At 49.4% G+C, this 27,475-nt stretch overlaps 1 protein-coding gene and 1 long non-coding RNA gene across 3 annotated transcripts in view; one reads left to right on the top strand and one right to left on the bottom strand.

Annotated features, from left to right (window-relative positions):
• Positions 1-27,475, top strand: part of STUM (stum, mechanosensory transduction mediator homolog) — a 61,454-nt gene that overhangs the window by 18,007 nt on the left and 15,972 nt on the right. The gene's annotated exons all lie outside the window — the stretch shown is intronic.
• On the bottom strand, positions 8,216-26,791 carry LOC115835134. Its single transcript, XR_004030080.1, has 3 exons — positions 26,755-26,791; positions 17,000-17,004; positions 8,216-8,401 (listed from the first exon to the last, which is right to left on the bottom strand). It is a non-coding gene; the product is annotated as an uncharacterized LOC115835134 (long non-coding RNA).

The raw sequence follows: 27,475 nt of genomic DNA, 5'->3' as shown, positions 1-27,475 counted from the left end.
AGCCATGCCAATTACATTTTTAAAAGGCATAAAGGTTCTAGTAGGGTTCTTCTGATTTTTTTCCCCCTCTTGTGTGATTTGTGTGCAGACTTCTGAGAAGCAGGTTTTATAATAGAGATTCAGCCAGGCTAAATCACAGCGGCAGAAGCTTATGCAACTGCTAAAAACCTATGAGTTAAAAATGGAATAGTCTTGCAGAGTGGGGAAGGTAATAATATCAGTGATGAGAAAATAGAAAGTAATAAGTTAGTATTTCAGCAATTCAGGTCTCTTACCCACATTTTTTTTTTTTTGTACCAGAAGGTCTTGGTGCCATTTTTCCAGAATAAGTTCAAAGTGCAACCTCTTAATAGAAAAAAATCAAACTTTGCTTTCACTAATTCAACCCTCTGTCCCAATTAATCCAGGATCAAGAGCCCTTTTAACTGACTTTTTGCCACCATGTCACAAAACACATCTTTATATTTGCTGGACCTTGTATGATCAGTAATTCCTATGAAGGAACAGATTTTAGATTTTTATAAGTGGGTTTTGTTAATTTGCTATTTTAAAAATACTTGTGAGACCTTTACAGTTGCCATGGCAATATAATTTCCATAAACATGATTTTTGTGGGGATTTTTGCACATTGAAGGCTGAGGTTGATATGCAGTGTTGGGGGGAAGGTAGGTGGTGAATTTGGCAGCAACCCCACTGCTGCTTCCTGCAAATGCTGCAAATAAGATTCCAAGAATCCATGTTAGGACAGAGACCTGGATTTCTCAACAACACACTTGACACAAGGGGCTTCCTGGAAGTAGATCTGGTTAGGGGAGAAGATGACCAGCCTGTTCCTATGATGAAGCCAGTGGGGTGGTGAGGCCAGGGCACCTGCTCTGCTAATCAACAGTCCTCTCCAGGCCAGACTGACCTGAAATCTCTTCCCAAGCCTTGCTTTCAAAAAGCCTTTGAAGACTGTCCATCCTGGAGCTATCCAACGGGTGGTGAGGGCCCCGAGGGCTCTTTTCTCAAACCGGATTGGTTCAAAAATCCCATTTACCACACTACACTGCTAAAATGCTGAACATTTGCAGTGGAAAATAACAGAAAATAGAAACACAACAATATTAGCCATTAAACAAAGTAAGGAAACATTGAATAAGAAATATATTCATCCCGAATGCCAGTGGTTGAGGGAAAGCAGATTTAATGAGAAGAGATAGATGGTCCCGATGGCCCTAAACAGCATCATTTTTATCAGTGATGCCAGACATTTGTTATGGCTCACAAACAGAGGCTTGCCAGTAAATTTTATTTCCCAGAGAATGAGCTATACATCAAGGGAGGAGATGAACAAGTAAGACAGAGAATTTTCTAATAGCCAAACACACGTTGCAGAATAAATGACAAATAAAAGCAGTTAAAAGTGGAAGAGTACCAGCATGAGATGATTCTGCCGAGGGGTCTCTAGTGAGCAGGTGACGCATTTGGCACCAGGCGCTGCCTAATTGAACACCTGAACACAGCTGAGGGGCTTGAATCATGTAGAATTATGAATCATAAAGAATTATGAATTACTAGAAAGCTATTGGATTGACATTATTATTTATGTATTGTCAGAAATGCGAACAGGGCACCCCGAGGAGGAGGTACCAGACTACCTGTCTGGCTGAGCACTTATCTCCATTCCTTAGAAGCCAAACCTGAGACACCCGGGAGAGGTCATGTGCGTGCCCGGGAGTCTGCATACCAGCATCCCACATGTGCCTAAGACAAGTGCACGTCCAGAAGTTTGCACAAATCAGAAAAACTCAGAGCACCAGCTCCACTATGCACAGTCTCACACTTCACACCAGTGGGAAAGGTCAGGAGACTGTCCATTCTGCAGGCTCTGGCAACGGCCGGCAGCTGCTGCTGATTTGTGATTTGTCAAGTGTGTTTATTGAAAAAGAAAGTTTGTGCTTCTAGAGTAGTGAGGTTTCGGTGGGCCTCATTCCGAGGGTGCTGAGGGCTGTGAGTCCCACTGCGGGTTCGGGGCTGCCGTCAACCCTAGGCGGGGTGGGTTGTTCAGGGCCTATCAGCGCGGATCCAAGGGCTTCCCAGGCATTTTTTCTTTGCCCTGAAATAGCCCAGAGGAATTTGGCAGGGACAGCTTCAGGAATGTGGTTCATCGCCCCATCCAGAGTGGGAATTGGAACCAGAACGCTGCCTGCAGCACAGCTCCAGCCTCTTCCTTCAACACACATTTGATTTTTAAAAAAATTTTAAAGCATCAGTAGCAGGCAGCTTGACTGAGGCTGGTGGGCGGCCAGGAGGAGAGGGAAGGAGCCTGCTGAGCAAAGAACGGCCAGGTCTGGTGCCTGGCTGCCTGCTGCCCCCTCTGGCGGCCACTGTCCCAGCTGTGGGGAGGAGCGGGCATGTCCCTTGTCCCTTGACTTTGGCTTTGAAAGGAGGCCCAAGGCATGAAATGTAGTGAGGAGCTTCGCCCCTGTGACATTGCTCTCTGGAGGACACCTCATTGCTCCAGGGACAGACCTTGCTCCTGGTGCCAGGAATGAGGGTGGCCTCTCTCATTCTCTAGAAGCAAGGATAAACAGAAGCAGAACCGCCGACCCCACTGTTAAGAGGAGGTGGGGTGGGAGACAGAGGTCCTTGTAGGGTCCCCAGCAAAAGGGCATTTGAGGGTGGGCAGTCAGGTCCCAGAATGCTGGTGTGCTGTATGTGTGCCCACACATGCATGCTTCCCCAAGTTTTGGTGTCTCTTTTCTGGGGATAACTTTTTTTTTTCTGAAGGAATACCTCCTGGATCCCACACTATCACATGATGGCTGTATGACCTTAGGCAGGTGACTTAACCTCTCTGTGCCTCAGTTTCTTCATCTGTAAAATGGGATAATAATCACACCTATCTCATAGGGCTGTCTTGAAGATTAAATGTTATTACATATAAAGTCTTAGAATAGCACTTTGCACATACATATAGTGAGGCTTACATGTTGTCCTTATTATTATTATCCTTAGAATTTGTCCTGGGGTGAAGCCAGCCCTCCCATTCCAGCTGTGAGAGGCCCAGTGCTCTGTGACCCAGCAGGGCCACTAGGCTGTGGGCCTGTTGAGCACAGGATGAGTCTTCACTCAGCTCTGCACCTCCATGGTTGGTACAATACCTGGCTCATAGCAGGTGCTCAGTAATTTTGGGGCCAAATAGCTCGTCAGGCTGATGTGCGGTCCCACACTGCAGTTCTCAGACCTCAGAATCCCCTGGGAAGCTTGGTAAAAATGTAAAACCCCAGCTTCTACCCTCAGAGAGATTCTGACTCAATATTAGCAGAAATGGGGTGGGGGCAGATAACTTGCATTGTTTGAAAAGCACCCCATTTGAGAAACTCCTGGGGAAGCTCAATGTAACATACTCCCAAAGCCTGGGATTGAGGGACAAGAGGGAGAGTCCGGAATGGCTACTCCCAGCCGTGGCCTGCCTGTGTGACCCTCTTCTGCCTTCAGGACTGGGAGGGGATGGTGGGATCTGCACTGTCTGGTAGAAATACTGAAGAGGGTTAGAGCCTTGCAGGGAGAGAAGTTGGGTTAGATTTGGTTTGAAGCATTTTTAATCTGGAGCTGCTCTGCAGTAAGGTGAGGTCAGTGGTTCTTAGAAATACTAAAAAAGAGCCCCCAAGACAGGCCCACAGCTCACTAGTCCCTCGGGGTGACTGCCACACATTAGGGCTCCTCCTGTCCTCAGCTCTGTCCCCAACCTGAGCCCCGCCCCTCCTTGGAGGCCCTCCTTCACGAGCCCCCTGCTGGATGTTTGCAGGGCGCCTGGCTGGAGTGATGCCCTCATTTCTGCTCAGGGCTGTCACCCGGAGCTCTGGTGCCTCCTCTGGGTAAGCAGAACAGTCAGTGAGATTTCCTTGAGGTTCAAAATGTGGCCTTTGGAAAACAGCTGTTAGTGTAACCAAGCAGCCCAAGAAAAGACATAATGGAGTTGAGTCAGGAGGCGTGTGCTTTTATGGAGCTGTGTGTTTAAAGATACATCTGAGGTTTGTTTCTTAGCAACAGGGATCATCCAAAGCACATTGGCAGTGTCAGAGCAACCAGTGATGCCCGAAACCACCCTGTAAAATACAATAGAAATCTACAGAGTAGGAGGGAAGAAGCTAAGCACAGTTCCTCCAACAGGTGGAGAAACTCAGAAGGCTGAACAGATGCAGTCGCCATTGTTTTAGACTAGACAGCACCAGGGTGAGAGAAGTTTCTACCCCACAGGGGCCAAGCCGCCTCCCTCCACCTGGCTTCCTTCTGGCCAGAGCAGCCTTTTCTTCAAGCAGCATCACGCAGAGAGCTCTTCCCTCTTTGGGCTCCCCGCTTCCCCGGCACCTGCAGCCACAGCATCCAAACAAATGATCATTTATCCTTCATATGTGAAGGGGTGAGGGCCGAACCTGGGAGAAGATATTAGAGACCTAACTCCAGAGGTTCTTAACCTTGTTTTTGTGCCATTGGACCCTTTAGCAGTCTGATGAAGCCTTGGACCCCTTCTCAGAATAATGTTTTTTTTAAAAAATGCATTTTTAATGCATTTAATGCATAGACTTTAAAAGCCCCAATGATATTGAAAAATACTTATTAAAATATTTTTAAAAGCAAATTTGTAGGCCGGGCGCTGTGACTCACACCTGTAATCCCAGCACTTTTGGAGGCCGAGGCGGGAGGATCACTTGAGGACAGGAGTTTGAGTCAAAATGATGAAACCCTGTCTCTACTAAAAATACAAAGATTAGCCAGGCATGGAGGTGGGCACCTGTAATCCCATCTATTTGGGAGGCTGAGGCAGGAGAATTGCTTGAACCCGGGAGGTGGAGGTTGCAGTGAGCTAAGATCACATCACCGCACTCCAGCCTGGGAAACAGAGTGAATGAGACTGCCTCAAAAACAAAACAAAACAAAACAAAAACTATAGAAAAAAATTTGCGTATAGAAACACTGTGCTTCTGTATTGATGTATTAAATAAGAAGATCCAGTGGAGGATCTAAGAAGTACCATAACTTCGAAATAGTGATAAGTGCCAATGATATTTTGAGAAATTGACTTCTTGACCGTAGCAGGAATATCTATGGTTTCCATTTGGTGATGAAGACCAGATTGCGTTAATATTACTGTGGTTATTGCCTGCATTCATAATAACAGGGAATGCTAAAATTGAGTTCAAGGTTAGTGAAAATTAAGATGCAAATTTTTCAGTTATAGTTCATGGATGCCCCAGGGGGTCTGTGGACTCCAGGGTTACCCCTTGGAACCTTCTCCCTTCTTCTTCTTTTTTTTTGAGACGGAGTTTCACTCTTGTTGCCCAGGGTGGAGTGCAGTGGCATGATCTTGGCTCACCGCAACATCTGCCTCCAGGGTTCAAGCGATTCTCCTGCCTCAGCCTCCTGAGTAGCTGGGATTCCAGGCATGCACCACCACCCTCAGCTAATTTTTGTATTTTTAGTAGAGATGGGGTTTTTCCATGTTGGTTAGTCTGGTCTTGAAGTCCTGGCCTCAGGTGATCCACCCACCTCGGCCTCCCAAAAGTGCTTGGATTACAGGCATGAGCCACCACACCTGGCCCCTTCTCCCCTCTTTATTCTCCTGCTTTGCACTTCTGAGTGCCTGGAGGCCTCTTGAGCAAAGTTGCTTAAAAACCTGTGTTGTCAGAGCTGCTACACTGGCAAGGACAGGTGGTCAGAGCAGAGAGGCAGGAAGACACTGTTGAACAAGCACAGTCAATAAATAAGAATTAAAGGGCATGACAATGATATAGGCTGCTGTGAGAACCTGTCACCCTTGACGTCAAAGAAACGGGCACCATCACCTTCCTCCACAGAGGGGCATTCACAGCACAGGTGTTCTGCGTCAAGGTCATTGGAATGTAATTTGACCTTGGAAAGTTGAGAGCCATTGACTCTGAGATTCTCAGGGCTTTCTTCAGTCTGTTTTTCTAATACCTACTGTGTTCATTTAACAACTTTCAACAAGTATGCGTTGTTGAAAGTAGGCACTTGGCCAAATCCTGGGTCTACAGTGATACTGTCATGAAGCTGGGCTTCAGTGGAAACCAGGAAACCCAAGATGGGGGAGGTTAGAGTCCTGTGCGGCTAGATGCCTCGGGGAGATGCAAAGGGGAAAGTGGAGCTGGTCACAGTTTTACGATGAGCAGACGGAAGCAGAGGGGAGCACGCTTTGTCTAAGAACTCCCAGAGGGCAGGGCCTCCCGTTGGATTAAGCAGGCCAGGGAAGCCTCCTGAGTTCCCCAAGTCCCTGAGTCGGCCTTTGGGCAGCATTCCTGGGACTCAGGTACTCTGGCTGCTCTGCCCCAGGGAAAGTGCAGTTTTTATTCTGTATCTGGCTTATTTCTCTTAGCATAATGTTTTCCAGGTTCACCCACGCTGTTGCAAATGATAGCATTTCCTTCAAAAAGAGGGCTGGTTTCCCTAACTGTCCTGTAAAAGTCCTGGAGTTGAATGTCGTTGGCCCAGCTTGAGTTATGTGCCCTTCCCTGTGTAATCACTGTGACAGGGCAATGAGACGCTTGGATCGACCAGACCTGTATCATGTGCCCACCTTGGGAATTGGGGGCCAAGGTCAGTCCCACCCAAACTTCATGGCCTGAGCATGGGGGAGAGGAGGACCCCAAAGGAAGCTATGCGCACTGTTTCCAGAAGAGGAACTGATGTGACGCAGGCCAAAGTGACGGGTGAGCGGGCCTGTGAGAGATGTGGTGACCTCACATTAAAAAGTGCACTTCAGGGAGCCCGAGGTGGGGACGTTACCGTTGCCAACTCTCAGAGTGGAGTCAGTTTTGCAAGAGAAGTGACAGGACTCCTGAAGCCCAGAGGGCGTGTCTTGAGATCAGCAGGGCCCCAGGGCTTTGGGTCTCACAACCCCTCAGGGAAAGGCCCACCCCAACTCATGGGGAACAAGCAAACCGCAGGTGTGGACCGCGGTCAGTTCCGAGCAGGGCCAGGGTCACGTGCCTGGGCTCCCTGCTGTCCAGGCTGCTGGCTCCATCCCAGAACTCTACATATGTGGACTCACTGGCTGCTCACAGCAGGCCTGTGAAGTAGGTGCTAGCGGGAGGAGAGCCTTGGGCACAGAGAGCCTGATGGACCTGCCCAAGTTAGGAAGGGGCAGAGCTGGTGGGCTCAGGTAGTCGGGCACCAGGAGCCATTGCCTGACCACTGCCCTGCACCTCAGGGATTTGTGAGGACTAGATCAGGCCTATACAGAATGGGCCAGGACAGCAGAAGCCCTCAATAAGGTGAATGCTGTCACGCTGCCCTATTGCACAGATAGATAGTGTGGTGGGAATGCAGAGAAGTGACTTCGCAACCAAAAGTTGACAATCAGCTCCAGCTGGAGGCTGAAGGTTCCCAGAAAGGCAGATTGGCCTGGTCTGACGCTCCAGCAGGCTGCCCTCCAATCCCTGCCAGCAGGCAACCAGGGTGGGTGAGGCAGGAGGCCAGTGATGGTGGCTGGCCAGGTCCATGGACTGGGCCGCAAGGCCTGTCTGGGCTCTGGGTTGTGGGGAACGGAGTAGGGGGTGGCTAAGTGGCAACAGGGACTTTCTGAACAGGGTTGGGGAGAAGACAGGGCAAAGGCCCAGGCCAGGGCAAACATGAGGGTGTTTCTTGGTGTTGAACAGGACAAGATTTCCTAAAGTGCTGTTTCTGGGAGGACAAAAATAACCAACACCATGTCATATCTGGTCACCCATTTTTCACCTCCTTTTAGGCATGTGGAAGCCTGCGGTGGATAGTCTGAACCACCAAAATGTCAAAGGCAACTGCACTCCAATAGATATTCAGGCTTTCACATCCGCAGAGCCTTCTTTCCCTAATAGGAAATGTCTGCTGGCGACTTTCTCCCCAGAGACTGCGTTGGCATCAGGCCAAGCGCTGAGTCCTGCCCTCCCCATCTCAGGGGCTGCCACCCCTGTCATTTTCCTGTTTGTTTAGACTGCTAGAAAGAGACGCACTGCCCCAGGTTGCAAAGCCTCAGTTAAGTCTCCCTGCACCTAATGAGTTCTGCTTTGAAAATCCATCAGCCTCAGACGCGGCTCTGTCTGACCCTGTGATTCTTTCCTTGGCTCAGTAATCAGGCGGGGACCACCAGAATGGAGCACGACTCCTCTTCCGGCCGCTCCCTGGCAGGTGGAGTGATGGTCTGTCCTTACTCCAGGTTGCAGGAGTGGCTCATTAGAGGGAGTGACACACAGTCTCCCGGAGCTGCTGGCTGGGGCTGCTGCTGGGCAAGGGGCTAGGGGGACAGAGCTGGTATTATGGGCCTGGGATGGCCAGGTATTCTGGGGTTCCCAGCCAAAAGTCTCTGGCAAAGCCAGTAGCCCTGATTCACAGCAGAAAAGAAAAAGAAATTCTCCCTATTCTCCAAAAGCCATGATGAAATGAAATTCATTCGTGGAGAGATTACATGATCGAGGCTCCCAAGTGGCTGCTGTGTGGAGTGTATGTGTCCCAGGTAAAGACCCACCTCTTGCCAAGGTTGCCAATGACTAGTGAGTTAGTGGACGTCCAAAAGGCATTTTTTTTTATTGTGGTAAAATGTGCATAACATAATATTTACCATTTCAGCAATTTTTAAGTGTAGAGTCCTGTGGCAGTAAGTACATTCACAATGTTTTGCAACCATCACCACCATCCATCTGCAGGACATTTTCATCTTCCCAAACGGAAACTCTGTGCCCATTAACATGAGCTGCCCACTCCCCCCTCCCAGGCCCTGGCAACCACCAGAGTACAGGGCAGCAGAAACCCACAAACACAGCTTGTCTAGTTCTGTGGACACACAGCTCTTTGGGCCTTGGCTGATGCCTCTCTGGAGATCTATTCGTTTAATAAACCCTTATGAAAGGCTTGCCATGTGCCAGGCATTGCACTGGCGCCTAGAATATAAAGGGGAGTAAATGCAACCCTACTTTCTACAGCAAAAATAGCTACACACACACTTTCTTAGTGACCACCGCTGCTCCCTCCTGTTCTAAGCACCTGTTACCCCCTCTACTGCTCACAGCCACACACAGAGATAGGCATTACTGCTCTCATTTTCAGATGAGGAAACCAAGGCACAGAAAGGTTAGGCGACTTGTCCAACGTCACACAGGTAGGAAGTGGCAGAGCTGAGGCTCAAACCCAAGCAGGCTGGCTTCAGCATTGGTGTTGGTCTTCTTGACCTCTTGGTAGTGCTGCCTTGAAGGGCTCACAGCCAGTGCAAGGGAGAGAGTGTCCCTTCTTGGGGCTGCTCTCCCTTCAGGAATTGTCCTCATTGTGTCTGGGTGACGTGATTCTAGTAAATAGGAAAGCAAAAAGCAAAGCAAACCCGGTTAAAAAAAAAGTGAAGTTGTACCCAGAAATCTAGTACAGCTCGAGACCATGGAGAAGACCAGGAATGAAGCCTCAGGAAGTCTCCAGGGCTGTGGGAGGCTATCTGCTGTCTCACTCACCCTGCCAGCTCTTCACACGAAACAGTATCTCTCACACACACACACTCATACTCACACACTCAGGCACACACAGACTCATGCACGCACACACGCCGGGGACTGATGATGATGGTTGAAAGTCCTTTATCCATGGTGCACTTCGCTGCCAGAGGGAAAGCTGACAGCCCCTCGGGCCCCAGGACCATCGTCTTCATGGGAGTACGGGCAACTGAAAGGGAGTGGGGGCCGGCAGCAGCCGCTCTTACTGTGACAGCGTGCACTGCTTTCGGAGGCTTTAGTCAGATTCCAATTCAGGGGCCACCCTGCAGTCTTATCCCTAGAGAGATGGGTTGTTCTGTGGGGTGAAGGAGACAGAGGCTGCACAGAGGAGACAGTAGGGCGGGGGAGAGTGAGTGCAAAAACCCTTGCTTCCACCACTAGCCCAGGCAGGTGGGAGGGCCTGGCCTACCCTTTTCTTTGGGGGAGGTCTGCCCCCTCAGCCTCTTCCCTGACATGCAGCCTTACTTTTTCATTGTAATGAGATAGTATCATGAGAGGCGGCCCCCGACTGCCCTCCCCGTGGGCCCAGGACACTGGACCTTGTTGGACCTCGGGGGAGGATGATGCCGTCAAAAAGACATTGCTGTTTGCCACCTTCTCAACATCTCACCATCTTGCTTCTATGTGCTTTCTCAAAATGTCTTTACGCATCATCATGGTCATGTAGTCTCTTTTCAATTTTTTCTTTATTTTTAATTTTAAAAATGTTTTTTAAAAACTGTGAAAAGGTCTCACTATGTTGCCCAGGATGGTCTCAAACTCTGGCCCTCAAGTGATCATCCTGCATTTAGTCCCCCACACCACCCCCCCGACCCCCAGCTTATTTTTTGAGAAAATGTCTTGCTTTGTCACCCAGGCTGGAGTGCAGTGACGCAATCACAGGTCACTTGCAGCCTCGACTGTCTGAGCTCAAGTGATCCTCCCACCTCAGCCTCCAGAGTAACTGGGACCACAGGCATGCACCACCATGCCTGGCTAATTTTTAAATTACTTGTAGAGACAAGGTCTCATGTTGCCCAGGCTGGTCCTGAACTCCTGGGCTCAAGCACTCCTCCCACCTTGGCCTCCCAAATTGCTGGGATTACAGGCATGAGCCACTGCACCCAGCCCCAATCCCTTTTTAAAAAGGCAGCCATAACTGGTCTGAGTCTGACTCGGTGAAGGCCAAGTTTAAAGCCCACAGCCACCCCTGCAGCGGCTGCTTCCCTGGGCAGAGACAATGAGTGCAGCTGGGCCTTGGAAGGCCTCTCCCCTCCCATCCCTGAGTCTTGATCAGCTGCCCCTCATACCCCAGGGTTTTCTCTTGCTGATTTCTCTCTCAAGCAATGAAATAAAAAAAGTCACACTGAAGTATTAGGGACTTAATCGAAGATAAATTTGCATTTTGAAGGAGAATCTTGGGGAGCTAAAATTTCTTAATGGCAAGACGTGAGTGCTGCGGCTGGAATTTCCTATTCCAGTGGGGCCCATACCTCCGCATGAGGAATCTTCTGTGCATCCCTAAATTTGATCAGGTTCATGATGCACTTGACCTGTATGGATGGTGGGTTCTCGCCTGGCCCATCCCAATGCAATTTCTTAGGGTCTGCAACTGTGAAGCCGGCTATGTGCACTAATTCTTTGAGAGAAGCGTGGTGTCCTAATCTCACACTGTCCCTTTGGCAAATGATAGAAGGAAACTATCTTATCTTGGCAGCATAGTGGAGAGAATCCACTGTGAGGCATTAGCTGAGTGATGGGGGAAGGATGGGGTATGGGGATGCCAGGCCATCACGATAAGGGATACCAACTCCCAACACATGAGTGCAGCCTTCATTCAGTTCTGTGCCAGGTGCTGGGCTGCGTGCTGGGAATACAGTGGTATCAGCAAAATTTACTTGGTCCCTGTCCATGTGGTGCTTCCTGTCTCTTAGAGGAGATAGACATTACATCAGATAATCCCACCCACAAGTGTGAGATGAGGAGGTCTGTGAAGGAGAGGCATTCAGAGCTAGGAGAGTGAGGGGCCATGGGGGCCTCCCAAGGAAGACTCACTGGCCAAGAAAGAGTGCAGTGAAAGGCAAGGCTGGGGTGGGACAGATCAGGGAGACCAACTTGGGAAGGCCTTATATCTTTTTTTTTTTTTTTTTTTTTTGAGACAGGGCCTTTTTCGCCCAGGCTGGTGTGCAGTGGTGCAATCATAGTTCACTGCAGCCTTGAACTCCTGGGTTCAAGCCATCCTCCCACCCATCCTTTCTAGTAACTGGAACTACAGGCACATGCCACTGCCCGCAGCTAATTTAAAAAAAATTTTTTTTTTGTAGTGATGGAGCCTCCCTGTGTTGCTTGTGCCTCAAGCAAGCCTCCAGCCTCGGCCTCCCAACGTGTTGGGATTTGGGATTACAGGCATGAGCCACCCTGCCCTGCCCCTTTGTTTTTATTCTATGAGCAATGGGAGCAGCCGAAGGATAATCATATCTGCATCTTGAAAACATCCCTGTAGCTGTTGTAGGCAGCACAGCTGTGGGAGACCTGTTAGGAGGCGGCAGTCCAGGCAAGAGTTGATGGGAACTTGAACTAGGAGGCGGCGTTAGCAGAGACAAAGTGGGTGGAGGTAAGAGACATTTAGAAGTAAAAAAATGGCAGATTTGGTCTCAGATGGGCTGTGGGGGAGGAGGAGCCATGGGGAATCCTGGGTTCTGGCTGGTGCAGATGATGGGAGTGGGTGTGGATCTCTGAGATGAGAAAGAGCCAGGCTTAGTGCAGGGACAGGTCAGGAATTTGTTCTTGTACTTGTTTTCGAGAGGGTTTTGAAATATCGCAGAAGAGGTGTCAAGTAAGCCATTGTCAGTGGTCTGGAGCTCGGAGGCGAGGTCTGTGCTGGAGAATGAAGTCTTCAATCAGGTGCCCTGGGTGGAGGGGAGAGGATCTTAGGAGAGGCTGTGTGCTGGGGAGAGGAGAGGTCTAAGGCTGAGCCTGAGGGCTTCAACATTTCATGGTTGATGAGGGGGAGGGCAGAGGGGGACAAGTCATACCTTAAGCGTGCCCCACTCTCCGTGGCATATATCCCATCTTTTCTACTTGGAACATTCTTCCCCCTTCCTAGACTCCCCACTCACCCTGAGGCCTCTCCTTCCTCTCAGAAGCCCTCCTGTGCTCTTATGCCTGGGTCAAGTGCTGCTCTTGCCCCACTGCTCCCCATGCTGCCCCCTCACAGCCTTTATCACATTGACCAGCAAATACCCAGCTGTGTGTCTGGATCCAACACTAATCGAAGGGTTCTATGTCTGGGTCACCATTGTACCCCCAGCACCAAGGACAGTGTCTGGTGGATCTGTAGTTAGAGTAGAGGCTCAGCTGCTATAACAAAGAGACCAGAAACACAGTGGCTTAAATGCATTAGAAGCCCTTTCTCTCACGTCAAGCTATCAGGCTGTGCCAGGCTAGCAGGGCAGCTCTCTTCTACGAGGCCATTCATTGGAATCATCTTAGTGAATAGTCTTCTGCCAAGGTCCAGGGTGTGGCCCTAGTTCCCATGGTTGAAGTTGGGTTACCGCCATGTCTTCTTTCCAGCCCATAGGAAAGGAAAAGAGCAAAGTCTGGGGAAAGCAGCTGGATTTAGTTTGGAGATGACCCAGAAGTTTCACACATGTATCACTTTTGCTCATAGCTCATTGTCCCAAACTTAGTCTCATGGCCTCTCTTGGTTGCAGAGGAGGCTGGGACATGTAGACTCTAGATGAGTGGCTAAATGCCCAGGAGTCAAAGGGAAGGGATTTGGGGGACAGCTAGCAGTCTTCCTACTCACTGGGCAATGAATATTGAATGGATGGACAGACAGTTGGTTTGTTGGTGTCTTAGTCCATTTTCTGTTGCTATAACAGAATACCACAGACTCGGTAATTTATAACAGAACGAAGTTTATTTAGCTCACAGTTCTGGAGGCTGAAAAGTCCAAGAGTATAGTGCCAGCATCTGGCGAGGGCCTTCTTGCTGCATCATTACATGGCAGAGAGCATCACATGGTGAGAGGGCAAGAGTGTATGAGCTTAGCTCTCTCTTCCTCTTATTTATTAATTTTTTTTGAGAGGGAGTCTCACTCTGTTGCCCAGGCTGCAGTGCAGTGGGCAGGAGTACACACAGAGATGATGGTAGGGGAGGATGGACAGCCAGGTAGTGGGTGGGGAGAAGAACTGGAAACCAGCAAAATGAGCTGAGAAGAGTCAGTGGATGGGAAGATGGGCATGTCAGGGAGGAGCCAGTGGTGAAGGACTGCCATCCTCTTAGTGGATTTCATCCTGAGCCAGGCCTGGCCTAGCCGGCTTGTGTCACTGAGATGCTCTCATCCTTCAGGGGGACCCATTCCAGGGACTTCCTGCACCCATCCACTGTGGAGTGTTGTAAGATAAGTCCTCTCTGCAGCTGCTGCAGTTTATCTGAGATTTGACTAAAATCTTCCTTTCTTCCATTTCTAACTGCAGCCTTCTGCCCTGCCCCTCATTCACACATCTGGCCCTCCCCTTCCAGCTCTCCCTCACTTAGTCACCCTGCAGCCATGCTGCTACCAGAGCTGTCCGCAGCCTCCTCCTGGAAGCCCTGGTCCCAGGGATCCTGACCACAGCTCCACTGATACGGAGGCAGACGCTGCTGCTGCTATGCCAGTCCCTGCCCCGGGAAAGGTCAATGTCATCCTTCACCATTGGGATGACTGGTTTTAATCCTTGGTTCTTTCCTGAAATCAGTTTTCTTTTTAAAAGTACGTTTCTCAAATCCATTTGGCTCTTTGCTCTTTTAAGACACTAGTATGGGCTGGGCGCAGTGGCTCATGCCTGTATTCCCAGCACTTTGGGAGGCTGAGGCAGGTGGATCACCTGAGGTCAGGAGTTCAAGACCAGCCTGGCCAACATGGTAAGACCCCATCTCTACTAAAAAGTACAAAAAATTAGCTGGGCGTGGTGGCAGGTGCCTGCAATCCCAGCTACTGGGGAGGCTGAAGCAGGAGAATCACTTGAACCTGGGAGGTGGAGGTTGCAGTGAGCCGAGGTCACACCATTACACTCCAGCCTGAGCAACAAGAGCAACATGCCATCTCAAAAAAAAAAAAAAAAAGAAAGAAAAAAAAGACATCAGTATGTGGATCCTGAAGGGTCACCCTAAAGTCAGTCTCATCTGAAGGCCAGTGCACAGGAAGCCAGGCCACTTTTGTTTGGCTCTCAAAGTCCTGAAAAGGTTTTCCACAGTCTCAGGGTAGGCTGTCTCCTGAAGCCCCAGTACCCGCTTTCCCTCTTGTTCTCTGATGGAGCTGAGGGGCCACAGACCTCAGGCCTCTCCCTCTCCTTTCCTGGTAACCAACAAGTTTGTGAAAACAGGCACTGGCTGTCTCAGTTAGCTTTTGCTGCATGACAAACCTCCCTGAAACTTAGTGGCTTAAAACAATAGTGTTTATGGAGTTCACAATTCTGTGGGCTGGGTTCAGGAGGGCATTTCTTTGGTCAAGCTGGGCTTGGTTATTCTTAGCTGGGATGGCTAGATGGCTGCGGCCATCTGCATGTGGTGTCTCATCCTCCAACAGGCTAGCTAGGGCTTGTCCATGTGGTGACAGTGCAGAGCTCTATGAGTGTGGCCTCAGCTCAGGAGTGGCACAGTGCCACTTCCCCTGCATTATATTGGCCAAGGAAAGTCCCAGCACCAGCCTGGATTCAAAGGATGGGGAAACAGATTCTGCTTCTTAATGGGAGGAGCAGCAAAGTCACATTGCAAAGGCTATGGATACAGGAAGTGGAGAACTGGGGCCATTTCTGAAATCTGCTGCTGTTGGTTAATGTACCATTCATTCTAGGCCTGTTCTTGTCTGTTAAAAGAGAATAAAGACTTGGGATTGTTGTAGAAATCAAGTGAGGAAATATGGTAAAATGCTAGCTTCTAATGAGTGCTCAGTGCATTACAGATTGATTATAATGATAATGGTTTTACCTTTGCCAGTTGAAAGGCTGGGAAGGTACTTTTTGCTAGACAAGCAAGCACACATGTCTATCCTACAGGACAGCATAAAGCAATTCTGTTTTTCCTCCTCAGTGCCTTATTAGTCCATTCCTGTCCACCTAGAAAGGTCCTCAGGGAGCTCCTCCTCACTGGCCTCTTCCTTTTTCTCTTTCCTCACAGCTCTGTGTCCACTAGAGTCCTCCTCTCTGTCACTGGCTATCTTTTGATAATCTTACATACTTCCTATAGCAAGGCTGCAGTGCAGTGTTATCCTAACAGACTCTCTGACTCTTGTCAGTTGTCCTGCCTTGGTGGGGCAGGGCTCTGGGAGCGGGGATGGGAGTAATTGCCCCTCTGCCCAAGAGCCAAACAGTACATGCCTTTAGGATTCTAGATGCTAAATGATTGCTGTAAAAACCAAACATCTTCGCCCACTTCTTCTACTCTTCTTCCCCCTCCATTGACATGTTGCCCAGTGACACTCTTGTTCTAACTATCTATCGTTGTATAGAAAACAGTCTCAAAATTTAATGGTGTGAAAAAAAAAACCATAGTATTATGCTCATCACTTCATAGGAATTTAGACAGGACACATTTGGGATATCTTGTCTGTGCTCCATGTTGTGTGGGGCCTGAGCTAGCAAGACTCAAAACCAGGGTGACTTGATGGTTGGGGACTGGAATAATCTGGAGGCATCTTTACTCACATGTCTGGTAGCTGAAACTGGCCATCAGCTGAACCTCACCTGAGCTGTTGAATGGCCCATCTACACGAGGTTTCTCCCTGGAGTTTCTCACATGAGCTAGTGTGGACTTTTTTACAGCATGGTGGCTAGGTTCAAGAGTATGCAGCTGAAGATGCAGGAAGTGAAATCCAGCAGTTTGTTAAGGCTTGAGCCAGGAAACTGGCACAGTGCCACTTCTGTTATATGCAGCTGGTTCTTAGAGAGTTCAGTTTTAAGAGAAAAGTATATGGGCCCATCTCTTGATGAAAGAGTGTCAAAGAATTGGGTGCCATGTTTTTTTGTTTTTGTTTTTGTTTTTTGAGATGTAGTCTTGCTCTGTCACCCAGGCTGGAGTGCAATGGTGCAGTCTCAGCTCACTGCAACCTCCGCCTCCCAGGTTCAAGCAATTCTCCTGCCTCAGCCTCCCAAGTAGCTGGAATTACAGGCACCTGCCATCACACCAGGCTAATTTTTATATTTTTAGTAGAGACAGGGTTTCACCATGTTGGCCAGGCTGGTCTGGAACTCCTGACCTCATGATCCACCCACCTCAGCCTCCCAAAGTGCTGAGATTACAGGCGTGAGCCACCACGCCCAGCCTGGGTGACTTGTTTTAAAGCCACCACGCCCCCATTTGGAAAAAGATGGTTCAATTGATCATTTCTATGCTTGATTTAATAATGCAGTTATCCCATTAGTGAATATTACTGATCACTTACCCAGCATCATTTTACCCTCTTCCTACTTCCCAATAAAATCCAGATTTTCACTCAGGTGTTCATGTCTCCTTTATGCTACCTGGGCTTTGTAGGGGAAGCTGACTGTATTTCTTCTGCCAAATCATTGATTCAAGGGTGGACAAGTGAACTAACCAGTCTTATCTCAGTAAATCTCAGGACTCCTACTTGGAATGCTGAGACAGAAATGTTCTGTCTCCTCTGGAGATGTGGTATATGGATGTGAACCTGGAACTGCTGCAATAATTTTGTCACCATGAAAGAAGTTGGCCTTGTGATGAAACTCACACCATGGAAGACAGAGCAGAGAGATGGAAGACATTGGGTTCCTGATGAATCATTGAGCCAAGGAATCAAACCAACCCTGAATTCCTGTTAACAATAAAAATAGCAAACAGATATTAGGCACTTAATATGTTCTAGGCATTTTAAATGCATAATCTCTATGAAGCCTCATACGAAACCCTGGATATGGATACTAGTATAACCCACAACTTACAGATGAGGAAATTGGGCTGAAAAGGTTTGATAAGGAGATAGACCTCCAGAGGTAGAATAACTTGCCCAATTTCACTCAACCAGTAAATGGTAAAGTCATGAATAACACTCAGCAGTCTGGCCCTAGATCCCATCTTCCTAACATGACCCCACAGTGCCCTTCTAGTTTTGTTTTGTTTTCCAGTTTGTGAACCAATTTCCCTTTGTTTTTGTTTTTTTGAGACAGAGTCTTGCTGTCATCTAGGCCTGTGTGCAGTGGCACAATCTTAGCTCACTGCAACCTCCACCTCCCATGTTCAAGCAATTCTCCTGCCTCAGCCTCCCAAGTAGCTGGGATTACAGGCATGCACCACCATGCCCGGCTAATTTTTGTATTTTTAGTAGAGATGGGGTTTTACCATGTTGGCCAGGCTGGTCTTGAACTCCTGACTTCAGATGATCCGCCTGCCTCAGCCTCCCAAAGTGCTAGGATTATAGGTGTCAATAGATCCCTTTGTGATTTAGGCCCGTTTGAGTTGGTTACTTCCAAATTAAAGACCACAAGGGACAACTCCTTCCTGCAAGTGTGGTACGTCCCCATGGCATGAGCAGCAACATCACCTCCCCATGGAGAAAGCCATCTTGAACTGATTCCATGTGCCCCAGGTAGGAAGTTGTCCCTAGCACTAGGGCACATACATGGGCCACCCAGCAGGGCACAGTTCCAGGAAGGAGCAAGTGTGTCTGCCAGGCCTGTGGGGAATCACCAGCTGACAGGGTGCACCTGAGCACAAGCCCCACACAGGGCTCCTTCAACCTCCTCTCCTCCCTTCCTGGTCCTCCGAGAGGCTGGGCGCCAGCTCAGTCAAACCACCTCCTTTTCCACTGTTGTTGTGTTGTGACTGCCTGAGTCTACAGTGGCTCCTGAAGGTCTCTTGGGACTGGAGTCCTTTCCTGGCTTCCAACCCATAAGCCTCAGAGTCTGGCCTCTCATCTCATCTCCAGCAGGTGAGCCCAAGCCTGCCATCTGGCTGAGAGCCCCACTCTGCCTGGTTAACTGGGAACAACAACATAAGATTGGGAGCTGCATTCCAGGGGTGTTCCTGGAAGTTCAGGGGCTTCTGTCACAGCCTTGCAGAGTCCCATGGCATCATTTAATTTTTTGTGTTAGATGTCTGCGTGCATCTGTCCCCTAGTTTACTCAACCACTCCATTGCCTTCTCTGCAGCTAGTGAGGAGCTAACTGATAGTCATCCTTGAAGAGTTAGATCTCAACAAGTTGCCTAAAACTTTGTTTTAACCAAAATGAGAATTTGTTTTTGAAAAAAGAGAAAAGCCATGGCAAAACCATTTTTACAATATTTTGCTTAATACACTCCAGTCTTTGTCCACATAAATAAATATTTTAAAATAGTCCCCCACACAATATACTTTCTATTTATGTAACCTCACTCGAAGCACTTGCCCATCTTGCTGTGTAGTCATCGCAATTATAATTTTCACTGGCTGCATCACACTGCAGCATAGGGATGAGTGCCTAGCCTCAGGCTTCATGAGGCTGACATGGTGAACTTAACAATGATAATAATTTTTTTAAAAGGTGGAGTGAAGAATAGTGCCATTGGCCACAAGTCAATGCGAGAGCAGGATTCACTGAGATCTTCAATTTTGTTTTCCTAGTCATAATTAATAATTCCTATCTGCCAAGATTCTGCTCCAGCACTGCCTCTTCAGAGGACAGTCCCCGTCATCCTCCTTCCTACTCGATGTGGGGCCCTCCTCATGCCCCAGCTAGGCCTTATTGGTTTCGTGCTGTGTTCTAAGTACTTTACATGCATTAATTTAATCTTCACGTTTACCCTTGTCTACTATCATTGTGCGTTTCATAGATGGGGAAACAAGAAGTGCTGTTATCTGGGGATGAGGTCTAGAGAAGTGCCCTAATTTGTCAAGGTTGCACAGCTTATCTGTGTTGCAGTTGGGGTTTGGACCCTGGCATTCTGACGCCAGAGCCCGCCTTTGTATTCACAGTGTTATCCTGCCTGCCCCGCCTCAGTCCCCACTCAGAGGACTGACCACACAGCATTGCATTCTGTGGGTTATTTGCCTCTCTCACTGCCCCGTGGGATTCTTGAGGTCCAGGACACTGAAGCACTCAGCAGGTACTTCATAAGTGCCAGCCGAATACATGGAAAAATGAATGAATGAAATGAATTGGGTATGATTTTAAGGAGGGGACATGACTTAGTTCAGGCTGCTATAACAAGAATACCATAGACAGAGTAGCTTAAATACCAGACATTTATTTCTTACAGTTTTGGAAGCTGGGAAATCTGGGACCAGTACACCAGTGTGGTTGGGTTCTGGGAAGGGACCTCTTCCTGATTTTCTCACATGGTGGGGAGGGAGAGAGAGAAAGAGCTTGGATTTCTTTATCCCTCCATAAGGGCATCAATTCCATCATGGAGACTCCAACTCCATGACCTCATCAAACCTTTGCTCAATGGAATGCAGTCTTCAGGCCTAGTGAGTAGAGATGTTCTGCTATTACCTGCTATGTCAGAGGCCCACTGAGGCTTTTGCTTCTGAAAGCTCAAGGACTTAAGGGTTCAGAGTGCACTGTTCTCCCATATGCCCAGTGTGTGTAGCCACAGCTCAGGGGACCTGGGGACAGCTCTTCCCAGCACTCCCAGGGGTCACCCACGCCTGGCTATGAGCTCCCACTGGTGCCTGGCACATGTGAGCTCATGCACGCTGGGCTGCCGAACGCCCGGGGCAGTCTTGTTCCCAGGCTTGCGTTTGGTAAGGAGAGAGTGCCTCAGCTTTAACAAGCTCCATGCTGAGCACATGGTGGGCACAACATCCATGTTATTTGTTATTTGGGCAATCAGATGAGGTCCGGGCGTTAGCCTGCATGTCTCATGTCTTAGCCTAGGGCCTGTGGATTAGTGGCACCATTATGGCAAGGGGTCAGCTCAGGGATCCCTGTTCTCAGTTGCTGCAGCATCCCCACAAGAGCTCCTTTTGGGTCTCATCCTGTTGTAGGCTCTCACCGCCTTTGATCTCAGACAGGCTCTCTGGCTGCTGCAGCCTTGGGCAGAACCCCTCTCTGTTTTTAATCTCCGTGTCTACCCATCCATGGAAATGTCATCTTGTTGCAAATTCCAAGGAGATGGTAGCCGTGTTGTCTCCTATAACAAATGTCGCCACCGCTGCCCTCACCCATCTTTCCACCAGACTGGCCACCCTTAACACCGACCTGCTGGAAGGTAGGAAGGGCGAGGCTAAGCCCTCAAGGGCCACTGCATTGTCCTGGGCTCCCCTGCCCTGGCCATTACACAACCACCCTTCTCCGTCCCATCCCCATCTCCTCAGTTCACCCTCTAGCACTGAAGCCTAGACTCTGTCATGGCAGGCTTGCAGTTAGGGAACTGAGAAATTCCATGTGGTTAAATTTCTGCTCCAGCTTAACATCCTGGGAAGACCCCTGAAGAGACCTATGGTGTCCAGTTCTGTAGCACAGTTCCCCAGCCCTGCCACAGAGTGCCCAGGCTGGGAGCACATCAGAGGTCTAGGAGGGGGCAGGCAGAGGGCAGAGGAGGTTTGCTAATAAGCACAGGGAAGCTGATGCACGCCCGGCGCCACTAAAATTAATTATTAGCTCCAGTCGCCCTCACCCCCAGCAGGATGAAAACTCACGTCACGCTCAGGAGACTGAGGGGGATGGAGGAGGGAGCTGGTCTCATTTTCCTTCTGTCCTCGGAAGGAGGGACACCAGATGGATGTGTGGCGTCCAAGAAGGCTCCTGTCTTCTTTCCTTTATGCCAGTTGGAAAATCAAAGGCACACACTAACAGCTGCAGCCCACCTGATGCTGCAATACACCTGAAGACGGTGACTTACCAGGGTCTCACCTGCACACCCCTTGTCTGCCTGAAGACTCGCACCCCACTGTGTTCCCCTGACCACCTCAATCCTCACAATCCCAACACATTTGCCCAAGACCCCTGAGCATTTACCGGAGACCCTGGGAGGAATGAAGAGGGTTTGTCCCAAGCTGGCACTTTCTGACTGGGGAGAGAACAGAGGGCCTCTGGATGTGGGGGAGCAGCTGAGGCTAAGGGGGAAGTGGTTCAAGATGCCATACACCTTCTCTCTCTGCTGGGAGACAGAAGGCCACCTGTCCACTCTTCCTCATTCTCTTCCATGAAACCCCATGCATGGAAAGATTTAAGCCATAATAAATTAACTCTCCCATCTCTAGTTGATCAAAGGTGGGTTATTGGCCACTGGGAACTGCCGATAGCAGGAAAGACCCTGTAGTTACTGCACTGAAATGATGGGATCACAGTGAAATGCTGGCAAGTTCAGCTTTCCAATGGGCAGTATGACCTCACTAGGGTATCTGTGCTTTCTCTAATGTTGCAAGCCACTCACAGACCCTTTGCTGCTCCAGGATAGAGGCATCAAGGGTACTGGCAGATTCGTTCTGCAAAAGTGTGTGGATGTTCAGGATGACGAGGATGCTAGAACTATTCATGTTTTACTCTGCACTATTCTAGATCGGTTTTATGTTCTGAGTCCTCCTTGCAAATTCTTTGCTGGCCAGGACATGAGGCTGCACACAGTGCTGGGTCTACAAAACACTTTCTGGGGGAATGACTCAGTGCAGTTCCAGGGGAAGACACAGCCGCTCCGCAGACCTGCTCAGCCTCAAGCCCTGCGCTGATATGCCCTTTGGTTGACACCTTCCTCTTCCACCTAGTGTGGCCTTCTTGTGCTCTGTTCTGGAGTGGCCGAGCTGAAAGGATGCCACTGCCTTCCCTCAGCACATATGAGCACATGATATCCCAAATCTTCTGCTCCATTTCTTGAGAAAACAGAACCCAAAAGAGTTGCCATGAAGAGCATCTGAGTGGCCCAGGACCCTGGCCTTGCTTTCTGCAGCCTCCTCTGGTTTACTCAGGCCACAGCCATATAGGCCCCGTTCACATTCAAGGCTACACTGATTCTGTGTCCCTGGGACTTGTCCAGAAGTATTTGTGAACTTGCAGTCAGTTCTCTTTCCTTTCCTTTTCTTTCTGGTTGAAATAATTGCACAACGAGGCAAAGATGATGACTAGACCTCCTGAATCAGAATCTTAGGGTGGTGGGGCCCAGGAAGGCGTATTTTTAGCAATCTCTGATTTTGACCCCGAACATAATCTCCCATTTCGCTTATTCTGGCCTTGAACTAGGCAGCCTTTGGCAATGGGTCCTGTTTCTTAGGGTGTGAAGAACCTGTGTCTGTGGCTTTCAAAATCAGCTGTACATTTCCTTCCTGACCCCCAAAGCTCACATTCAGGGTAAGGCCTTGAAAAAAGGCCTTGCTCAACCAACTCCTCCGGAGGAGTGAGGGAGAGTGTCCAGGTGTAAATCACAGCCACTGAGGAGCAGCACATCATAATGACTGCAGAGCCAGCCGGAGGTGACATCTGGGATCAAACAACTTGCTGGCCTAGGTCCTGGGGGCAGTTTTTACTCTGAAGAAGCTGCTTCGGAAGACAGCTCTGCCCTTCTCCCACCGAGTTCCCAGAGGCTTTAAGATCCCCTCTCCAAACCCAGCACATCCCAAAGCTCCCACGTGAGTCATGCAAAAAGCTGAACTGGGTGAGAACTCAAAGGACACTTCCAGCTCCCAGGCTCTATCTCGTGGGAGCAGAACCACCCCCCTCTTGATGGGAGGCTGTACCAGCCCACTCCTGGCTGCTTCTCCTGACAATCAAGCTCCAGGAACTCTCCCCTGAGGACAAGCCCAGAGAATCTCTTTGGGGCTTCCAGGACGGAAGTGGAGGGGCCCTTTTCCCTCCCCACTGCCTTGTCTCGGAGCCTGAGCCTGGAGCTCCCTGGGGAAGCAGCAAGTACAGAGACCACAGTGATGGCAGCCAGGGGGTCTGTGCTTGCAAAGCTCGGCTCTGCTTGTGTTTTTGCTGCAACTCTCCGTGGGAGGACTTCCCCAGGCCTCTGCTGCCTGCCTTTCTTCCCGGGATCATGGTAGGACATGCAAATCACATGTCTCTGCCTAAGTCCCAGGTATGTTACAACACATTGATTTTGGTGGTTGACAATACAGTCCATTACCATCATTTTCCCTGGTGCCAGTTAGTGTTAGCTGGGACCTCCAGGGACAGCATGCCCAGGGCCAGCCTCAGCCTCCCTGTCCCTGCGGCAGAGGACTGTCTCCCCACTCCAGCCCTGAGTCATGTGGGGGAAGCCGCTGGACAGAGTGAAAGGCCAGAATCGTGGACTCATTTCTGATGAGGTTGTGTGATTTTCTCGTTCTGTATCTGCCAGGCTAATTCCTCCACCCATCAGAGCGAGGACTGGTATCAGCTGGAGGAATGTATATTTTTTTCTTAAACAAGCAGTTCCTAGATCCATCCCTGTGCCTGTGGTAGTCTAGAGGTGGGGCCTTAGAATCTGCATATGAACCTCAGTTTGAGACGTTTGACGCACACACTGCTTCGGAAAACTTTGCTTTGGATCCCCTCCCCTGATCATTCCCTTCTCATTTTACGGAGAACCTTGATGTCCACTTATCCCCTACCTGGTTATGTCTTCACACTGTCCCCCGCCCCCTCCCGGCAGCTTCTCCTCAGCAGATAAACAAGCTTAAATTTCTCCCACTTAAGGAAAAGTGGTCCTCACCCGCGCCCTGTAATCCACACCACCGTTCTCTCCAGGCCCCCTGACCTCCTGCTCTGAGCCCTGCCATTCTCCCGACTCCCTGTGGAGCCACTCTTGGCCTAAGCGAGTCTGTGATTGCACGTGGCCCCTCTCACTGAACCTTGCTGAAGCAAGTGACCTGCCCCAGCACCTCTTCCTCCAGGCAGTTCTCTCCCGTTTCTGGGATGCCCTTTCCTAGTCACTCTGATTGGACCTCCCCTGTCCCCTTTGTGGTCTTCTTTTCCCTTTTTGCTCACCACTAAAATCTTGGTGTCCCCCAGGGTCTTTCCTTGAATTCCATGCCCTCCTGGGGTGACCTCATTCACTTCCAACCACTACTTGAAATTGACACCTCTAGAGTCCTTGTCTCTGACTCAGCTCTCTTCAATCGGTGGGCATTTTAATCTCCGTGTGAACGGCCAGGCCAGCCTGTCTCCAGATGCTCTTCCCTCCTCTGAGTCCAGTCTATGTACCACTGAGCTCCGGACTGTGCATCGCTTAGCTCTGGACGGCCAGGACGGCCTGTCTGCAGATGCTCTTCCCCTCCTCCTTCCCTCCATGAGTCCCCATCAGCTTCCCAGCTCCCTGCTCCATCGCCTGCTCTCCTGTGAAGTCTTTCCTGCTATGGCCAAACAGAATTCGTCACTGTTCCTGGTGTGACCCAGTGTCCTTGCCAGAGTGGGAGCTCCCGGGCGGGGGTGGCAAGTTCCCATCACCTGTCTGGGCTCCCATTCCCAGGACTCAGCATTGGCATATGGCTGGCGCTCAATAGAATAAATTAGAACCAACACATTGCTGTTGGGTAGAGCGTTTTATTTAACTGGTAAGACTCATTTAAAACAATTAACACCTCTTCATAGGAAAATGTGCTAAAACCATTTTTTAAATTTACTGCTGAAGAGATTAAAACAGTTTTTATATTATAAATCCATTCACTTAATCGCCACCTTTTATGGTGTGTGGTACCTTATACGGCAAAAGGGACCTGTTGTCACAGTTTCCTTATTAGTGATATCTGAGTTCACACAACTGGACAATACGTGTGCACACGGTAGAAGTCAGTATGTGTATAAGGTTATAGTTTTACATGACTTAGAGTTATCATGAGTGTGTCAACATGAGTAAAAGAAGGAGCAGAGACCAAAAATCCCTCCGACACCACACACATGCTAAGGTTGTCTCCTCCTTTAAATAAAGTGTGGGCCAACCCAGCTTTTCCTAACATATAAGCCAAAGCCTTTGCTATGGATCATTCAGTGTGCACAGCCCTGCTCATCTGCAGAGCACTGGGCTCACCAGGCTTTCCCCGCTCCACTGAGAACAGGCAGGTACTCAGCCCACTGGCCTCTAATCACTTTGGCAATTCCACTGAGATTTCATCTTTTGGCAAGAGATGGGCTTGACGACCTTCTGACTCTAAGAATCTCTGAGTTCAAGGACAAAATTTCCTTATGCTCAAAACTTTCATATACACATTAGGCTTTTATTATTCAGCTGTTCTTGACCTGCAGAAGTGCCAATTTCATATGGTTCAGCCTAATAAAAAGATGAAAGAACACGGAGCTCTGTTCCCATTTCCTAGGCTGAAAGAGTGAGGTTAGGCCACAGCCACAAAGAGGGTCACTGGGTCTCAGCTCCCACCAAGTCAGGACACTGCAGCCCAGAGATCACAACACCATCCAATTCAGGCCTTCCATAAAGGACACAGGGACGGGAAGGAGTGGGTTCAAGGATATTTGAAAACCATTAAGCGTGAAGGTTCTTTCCCTATTATTATTAATTTTTTGTTTGTTTTGAGATGGAGTGTCACTCTGTCACCCAGGCTGGAGTGTAGAGGAGCATTCTTGGCTTACTGCAACCTCCGCCTCCCGGCTTCAAGCAATTCTTCTGCCTCAGCCTCCTGAGTAGCTGGGACTACAGGCGTGCACCACCACACCCAGCTAATTTTTGTATTTTTGGTAGAGACAGGGTTTCATCATGCTGGCCAGGCTGGTCTTGAACTCCTGACCTCAGGTGATCCGCCTGCCTTGGCCTCCCAAGGGTGCTGGAATTACAGGCTTAAGCCACCACGCCCGGCCTTTTTCCTTATTTTTTAATGTAAGGATGCCACACCTTAGACTGAAAAGAACTCAGCCTTCTAAACTAGACAGACTGACTTTAAGTCTGGGTTCTGCTGTGAGGGCAGGTTGTTTAGCCTATCTGAGCCTCAGTTTCTGTATCTGTAAAACGAGGATAATAATAACTACCTCCAGTGGTTTTAAGAATAAGAGGTAATGTAGGTAGAGAGAGGGTTGCACAGTGCTTAGCATGCTATAGGTTTGCAGTAAATGGCACCTATGTTATTTTCACTTCACATTTTCTACACATATTCTTATTCATCTTCAACCATCTTTCCCCTTCTGCAGCGTTCTCTTTTGTAATAGTGTCCACTTGTGTGCATCTCCTGTCTCCCACGCATGATGTACTGGCAGAAGCAAAGGATGGTGGCACACACTTCCTAATAGTCCCTAAGTCCCCTGCATCTTCCTATGTCCACCACCAAGCCCTGAGCCCACATCTCCTCCATTCCTCAGCTGTAGCCTTCTCATCCCAGTTCATCTTTCCCATCTCAGACACTTTAAATCCACCGTGCCACCCGCGTGCGGTGGCTCACGCCTGTAATCCCAGCACTTTGGGAGGCCAAGATGAGCGGATCACTTGAGGTTAGAAGTTTAAGACCAGCCTGGCCAACATGGGGAAACCCCGTCTCGACTAAAAATACAAAAATTAGCCAGGCATGGTGGTGCATGCCTGTAATCCCAGCTACTTGGGAGGCTGAAGCAGGAGAATCACTTGAACCTGGGAGGTGGAGGTTGCGGTGAGCTGACATCCAGCCACTGCACCCCAGCCTGGTGGACAGAGTGAGACTCCGTCTCAAAAAACAAAAAAAAAAATCCACCCTGCCGACAAATTAATTTTCTTTCTTTTTTTTTTTTTTTGAGACGGAGTCTCCCTCTTTCACCCAGGCTGGAATGCAGTGGCGCAATCTCGGCTCACTGCAGGCTCCGCCCCCCGGGGTTCACGCCATTCTCCTGCCTCAGCCTCCCACGTAGCTGGGACTACAGGCGCCTGCCACCTTGCCCGGCTAATTTTTTATATTTTTAGTAGAGGCGGGGTTTCATCGTGTTAGCCAGGATGGTCTCTATCTCCTGACCTCGTGATCCGCCCGCCTCGGCCTCCCAAAGTGCTGGGATTACAGGCGTGAGCCACTGCGCCCCGCCAAATTAATTTTCTTAAATCCCTGCTTCCATTGCATTGCTCTCCTGCTCAAAACTCTCTGTGAGAGCTCCATTTCCTGCAGGTTGGGGGCAAACTCT

Source organism: Nomascus leucogenys, chromosome 5, assembly GCF_006542625.1.
Source record: "Nomascus leucogenys isolate Asia chromosome 5, Asia_NLE_v1, whole genome shotgun sequence".
NCBI lineage: Eukaryota > Metazoa > Chordata > Mammalia > Primates > Hylobatidae > Nomascus > Nomascus leucogenys.
This window is presented reverse-complemented; position numbering and strand designations above follow the sequence as displayed.